Here is a 6610-nt window from a genome sequence, read left to right as displayed (position 1 = left end):
TTTCAGACCTGAAGGATAATTGAGGGCCACAGTCTCAGGTTCCTCCAGTCTCCATCTGACCAGGAAGCCCTGTTTTTTTTTTTTAATGGTTTTAAGTTTTGTTCCACATTTTCTCCTACTCTATCCAGAACCTTCTATGGTGATCCCTTTAAGAGAGGTTGGCAGTGGTTTCTGGGTTGTGGAGACGGATTGAAGTTCACCTGCTCCATTGGTCCATTGGACTGACTAATTGACTCCAAGCATCTTCGGTTTTCCTCACTCTTCTTTCCTCCACTTGGGGAGAGACCAGTAGTTGCCCCTTAGATGGCCACTCATGAGCTTTTAAGATCCCAGATGCTACTCACCAAAGTAGGATGAAAAACATTGTCTTTATTGACTATGTTATGCCAGTTGACCATGCTGACCCCAGGATTATGGTCCTGAGCCTCTAGGCCTAGCATCCCATTCTCTCAAGGTGTTTGGTAATGCTTAAGTTTTATAACTTGGCCCCTAGTATGCTCCACCACATTCATAGATATGTTTGCACCAAAGGGTATGTGTACAAATGCCCTCTGCCACACCTTAATTTACTTGTGGGCATACTCTCTCCTGTTCAGTTCAGCCTGTGTATCTGTCCATGTATCTACCCATACATTAGTATTGTTGTAGGGTTGTGCATATAACAATACTTACTTCTAGTCCCTTTAACTCTTGCATTCCTTCCTGTGTCTTCCTCAATCTTCATGATTGTTCTGCCAGACTCCCTCTGGTTGCATATTACCTTCCCTGACATCCAAGTTAACATGTGTTAACCCCTCTAGCCAAGAGTGTAAACTTCTTGAAGGCAGGAATAATAATTGTTTTTTTTACTGTGTCTGGAAATAACACTCGCATATGTATTCAGAGGGCTTAAAAAAAAAGACAAATTAGCAGACTCTATTTTAATAAAGGGAAGAGACTGAATGAAATCTACTTCCTCTGTACATTACATCTGCTTCCCATCTGCAGTTCTAGCCAAAACGATCATTTTTATCCACATCCCCAACAATTTGGCCTCTCGCATCTGCAGAGCTGATCAACTATTCACTAAATGATACCCCGGTGGTCTGAGAGTGTTAATGCACTTCATTTATAAACAAGGAAAACACCCCAGCCTCATCTGGACTCTTAACCAATTTCCAATATGAAATTAATGTGAAACTTATTTCTTGGGAGAACAGAGTTTATGTATAAAGACGGATTTTCTCGATATGGAAATGATAGCAATTCAATAAATCACCTGTTTTCAACGTGACAAATTATGACTGGGAAACGTGATGGAGGAATTCAGGCAGAAGAAGGTTGAGTTTGTCTTGAGAGAACCAACAACCATCAGATTTCAAAACCACAAAGTTTTCTGATTTGGTTTTCTATCGCTAGGCCTCTAAATACTGCACAGTAAGGAGCTGGCAAGGTAGCTGGGTGATCTTTTCTCAATGAGCTTGTGGCTTCCTCGGCTTCCCAAGGGGCTGTTTCCATCTGTTCTGGGCCCCAGTGGGGGTGGGGGAGTGGTGGCTTGTTTTGATGCTGTTGGGAACTAGCAAACAAACCTCCATGTTACCGCGCCAGTGCCAGGTGAGCAAACCTACTGAGGAAGGCTGAATTCTTGCCGGGTGTCTGGGGTCGCCCCAGGAGAGGGGGCAAGTGGGGCAGCGAGGGAAGCATTTGATCAGAAGCGATCCAGGTGGCCCTCTTTGGGGTTTTCATGTTTGAAAAAAAGGAGCTAGAGATTTGAGGGAAGCCAAATGTTTGTGGCTTCAGGCCAGACTTCATTTATACAAATGTTCCCCTATTTGCTGCTCTGAGGAGATCTTTTCACCTGTTCCTCCCTCCCCTTGGATACCTCTTGGGGTGAATCCATGCCTTCGTTTTCTTGTGTTTGATGAACAGAAAAAAATAAAAAATAAAAAAGCTTATGAGACAGAAGTCTTTGGTTCAAGACCCAGTTCTGTCACTTACTGTCTTTGGGTAGGTGGGAGAGTCAGGGGTCTTCTCCTGAGCCTCAGTTTCCTCATCTGCACAACAAAAATGATAACAGCTGCAAACATAGCTCTGCCGAAGAGAAGAAAGCTAATGACCAAATTTAAATTAACATGTTCCATAATGTACAACACTTGTCATCAGTTTGGGGCAATTAGAGTGTTGGAAAAGTGGGAAGGAGCCCTCGTGCCTCATGACACACTGGTTTAGTACTAGGTTGATAACTGTTATGTCAGCAGTTCAAATCCACCAACTGCTCCTTGGGAGAAAGTTATGACAGTCTGCTTCCAGAAAGATTATTGTTTCTTTTGGTCCTGTCTAGTCAATTCTGACTCACAGTGACCCTGTGTAGGGTTTCCTGGGAGCAGCTGGTAGGATTGAACTGCCGATCTTGTGGTTAGAAGTCCCATGCTTATCCTGTAACACCACACCAAGACTCCTCCATAAAGATTACAGCCTGGGGAATCCTACGAGCCAGTCTGACCCATAGAGACCCTGTATAGGGTTTCCAAGGAGTGGCTGACTTTGAACCACCACCTTGTGGTTCAAATCGCTCTCGCAGTCCAGTGCTTATCCCACAGTGCTATACCAGGACTCCTACAGCGCTGGATGAATTGGAATGGATTCAATAGCAAAAGGCTTGGTTTTAATAGATTCCAGTTTGGGGGATGGTGTAGTCATAAAAGAACAGTCCTATGGTGAGCTCAAGGAGCTCTATTGGCACAATCATTAGGTGCTTGGTTGCTAACAAAAAGGTTGGTGGTTCAAATCCACTAGATGACTCCTTGAGAGAAAACTGGTCTAGCTGCTTTTACGAAGATTGCAATGAAAAAAGCCTTATGGGGCCATTCCACTCTGTCACAAGGAACTGCTATGAATTGGGTTGGCTCTATAGTCCCCAACAACAACAACGGCAGCAGATCCAGACTGCCAAAGAAGGTAAGTATAAATACAGGCTTACTTATACTAAGCTGCATTGAACAAGTTCATGTAGGTGTTAGAGATGTGATTTCACATCAAAGATGTGAAAAACATTTGAATCTTTTCACCACAGATTGGTAAGCAAGCACTACTCTGTCCCTATCAGAGATTGCAAATTGGAAAAATAGCTTTGATTGTGAAGGAAGGTGCTAGGGGCTTGGGAGAGAGATGGACCCTTCAAAACCTGAAGCAGAATCTTGGATGTGTTTAAAAAAAAAAAAAAAAAAGTGAAATTATTCACTACAGATTAGTAAGTAAGCCTGAAATTATTCACTACAGATTAGTAAGTAAGCTTTCTTATTGAGTATTCTGACACTGAATGGTGGACTCAGATCTGGATGAGGAGTTGGGTTGGTGGGAGTCTCAAAACTACTTCATGCAGAGTAGAACTGCAAAGTTTGGGTTCAATTCCTACCACTTTGTAGCTTGGTGACCCGTGAGCGTGTTATTTCATGTCTCTGAGTCTATTTCCACATGTGAAATGGGGAGAAGAGTACCAATTCTCCTAGGATTGTCATGAGGAATAAACTCACTCATTCAACAAAGAGCAGACTGAATAACAAGGCCAATTAACTTCTTTGGAGGCAAAGAATCCGTAAAGCACCACGTGGTGGCAGGGACAGGATGTTAACTTCAGCTAATATACACAAAACGTATTTTATAAACTGTAAATGTATACAATGTTCTTCATAAATACTGCCTAAAAGATTTCATTCAGACAGGCAGTCTAAGGAATCCCAGACACTGGACCTAATTTTGTGGTTTTTTTTCAGTTCCCTTTTGTAGGGTCCTTATCGGTTACCACTGCAGCTTGAGTACTCCCACCCTGGATCAGAAAACAATAGTAGGAATGGGGAGAAGTCCCTTTATTTAATACTGGTGTGATCATCACTAATTTTGATAGCTGAAAAGAGTTTCTGTGGGCCTAATACTTTTTTTTAAATGACTGTATTTTCGAAGTTGGGTCAGTCAGCGTTATTTGAATTTGAAGTTAGCATGTTAAATTTCATCTCTCAGTGTTTTCAGATTTTGTAATTTCTTTTTTTTAGAGGAAACTGCCCCTCCCCTCCCCACACCTTAAAACCTAATGTGGCCAGTGTGGTTACAGACCACTCATTTGAAACAACATTCTTTACAAAAAAAGAATGACTTGACCTATTTTTCCAAAGATTATTTGACATATCTTTGAAAAATAAGTCCATCTCAGAAAAAGAAAACAGGTATTTAGCCAGAAATGTAATACGTTTTTAAACTTCTGCTAGAAGTGATGCTATTTGCTGTCTTTCGAAAACCATCTTTTTCCTCCTGCTTTATTTCCCCTCTGAAATCAGGAGCCAATGTTTGTGACATCACTGAGGTTGCTGTGGAAATGTTTATTTCACAGAGGATTTTGACCTCAAGTGGGGAATTTACTAGAGGAAGAGTTAAGTCTTGGAAAAACAATTGGTTTGAATAAAAATAGATAGCATTGAGAAAAAGGAACCAGAAAGAAAACAATAAAAATTGCCTATAAAATGTTCCAAGTTTCCCAGGGAGGATTAAACTCGTTTTAAGAGTTTCTTTCAGGGATATGCTGGTTTAAAATTTGTTTTTGTTTTTTTAAATTTGATTTACTTACTATAAATATCTGTATGAAGAGTAAGGGGGAACAGGTAAGGAATAGCTTTTTCTACAGAGAAAAAAAAAAACTTTCAGCTACCCAATTATTAACATGGAGGAAAAGATTTGGTCCTAGAGTACCATCTTGGGAAAATAAAAGGAAATTATATTCGTTTACATTTTCATAACATTTAATAGACTTGCAAGAGTAGCTTCATTTAAAGAATTGTGGCTCAAGAGGCTTGAGTTTCAAGGCAGGAGCTACAAAATCCTTTTTCTCTTTAAACTGTGTTAAATCAACAGAATGCCAAACTAGAGATGGAAAAGCCCCACTAAAAGTCATCTAGCCTTTCTTCCTGCTGGGGCAGTATTGTCCCCTAAATCCACTCTCCAGTTCTTTCAGCGTAGCCTAGTTTGAGGTAGAATTGACTTAGCTAACTACAGCAATCGGTGAAAGGAAGTGGTTTGCATTTGGGATGGAAGGTGCCTGCCACGGGTGTGTGCCTGCGTGTGCGCGCGCGTGAGGGGGACCAGGGGCACCACGAAGGAATGAAAGAAAACCGAGCCGTATCAACTGTGTGAAATTCATTTCCCCGTGCCTGGAAGAGGGAGCTCTGCATGGAAAAGCAATTTTAGGAATTCACAAAATCTTCAAAGAGGGTGGGAGGCAGCCGAGTGCGGGGCGCAGCAGGGGACCTGTGCGTTTCAGTGGGCATTTTTCACTCCCCCTCCCCGGCTCTGGGCGGCCCCCTATGCAGCCACCCACCTGCCCACCACCGCAGCCGCGCCCCCTGTCGTCTCGGGTCGCCGCGCACGGAAAGGCGCGGTGGGCGGCAGGTTGGCAGCTGGGATTTCAAAGGTCGGGCAGCGAGAACTGATTTAGTGGCCGGCGCTGTAGTACAGGCTGTCCCCGGCAGCCGGCGGAGTCAGCGCACCCACGTGACGGCCCCGGCTCTCCGGTGAGAGCTCCCCAAACAGACGCACACTCAGCCACACGCGCGCGCGCGCGCGCGAACACACACATACACACATATACACACGCACGCACGCACCCCAGCGCGCACACGCCCGCCCGCTCTGCCTCTGCGCCCTCCCTCCCGGCTCGCTCATTCTCTCGCCCTCTCGCTTCCCCTGCGGTCTCTCGCTCTGCGCGCACACACCTCACACACGCACACACACGCGCGCACACACGCAGCCGGCACAGGCGGCGGCTGCCCAAGTCAGGACGAACCTCTCTAGGTACCGTCTTGAACAGGCGGCAGCAGCAGCGGCAGCGGCGGCGGCGGCGGCGGCGGCGGCGGCCCGAGCATCTCTCTGAGCCTGGAGAGGGAGCATCGCTGAGAGTTTCCGTTCCCTTTGCCGTTCCCTTCCCCCTTCCTTTATTTTCGAGAGAATTTCTTCTTCGCTTTATTGGTTTAATTTGATTTTGAAATTTTTGGGTTGCTTTTGTGTATGTGGTTTTTTTTTTTTTTTCCCCTTTCCTCATTTTATTTGCATCCAGAGCATGGAGGGCTGCGGGCTGTCGGAAGACACCTTCTTCTCTTCCTTCTTTTACAACTACGACTCCTCCTGGGAAACCCCTTCCAACCAGGTAAGGGGTGTCTCGGTGCTAGTTGGCGTCGCGCCCCGTGCCCCTAGCCGCTCTCTCACTTGGCACTGGCGGGGAGGCAGAGGTTCAGAGGGGGTGGGGAGAATGGGGGCCAAGTGGGTCGCACTGTCTGGGTCAGTGCCAATCTGTGCCAAGAGGTGCCACCCCCCCTCCCAAAGCTGTCTGGTCGCCAGGGTCTGTCGCGTCCCTCCCTTATCCAGTCTGTCAATGAAACCCCCACCTCCCAGTCCAGCAAGAATCCGAGAAAGAGGCAGGAACCGGCGCGTTACCCCGAACAACTCCAGGCAAAACCTGGGAACTCGAGCGCAGCCTTCCCCAAGTCGCCTCGGGCGCCGCGCCCCTGTGCGCCTGGCGCCGGTCCGCCCTCTAGTTGCGCCGAGGGGCTGCAGAGCCTCGAGCCCCCAGCGACGTGCTGTTCTCTTT

General features: G+C 45.9%; 1 protein-coding gene and 1 pseudogene across 2 annotated transcripts in view; one reads left to right on the top strand and one right to left on the bottom strand.

Moving 5' to 3' along the window:
• LOC102830233 overlaps positions 1–5913 on the bottom strand; it is a 60295-nt pseudogene extending 54382 nt beyond the window's left edge.
• PPARGC1A (peroxisome proliferator-activated receptor gamma, coactivator 1 alpha) overlaps positions 5764–6610 on the top strand; it is a 1035693-nt gene continuing 1034846 nt past the window's right edge. For both annotated transcript variants that reach the window (XM_006866293.1, XM_006866295.1), the window contains exon 1: positions 5764–6169. The gene's annotated coding sequence lies outside the window, so the exon portion shown is untranslated. The remainder of the gene's footprint in view (positions 6170–6610) is intronic.

The sequence above is a fragment of the Chrysochloris asiatica genome, unplaced genomic scaffold, assembly GCF_000296735.1.
Source record: "Chrysochloris asiatica unplaced genomic scaffold, ChrAsi1.0 scaffold00089, whole genome shotgun sequence".
Classification (NCBI taxonomy): Eukaryota; Metazoa; Chordata; class Mammalia; order Afrosoricida; family Chrysochloridae; genus Chrysochloris; species Chrysochloris asiatica.
The sequence above is the reverse complement of the archived record's forward strand: the minus strand, read 5'-3'. Positions and strand labels throughout refer to the sequence as shown.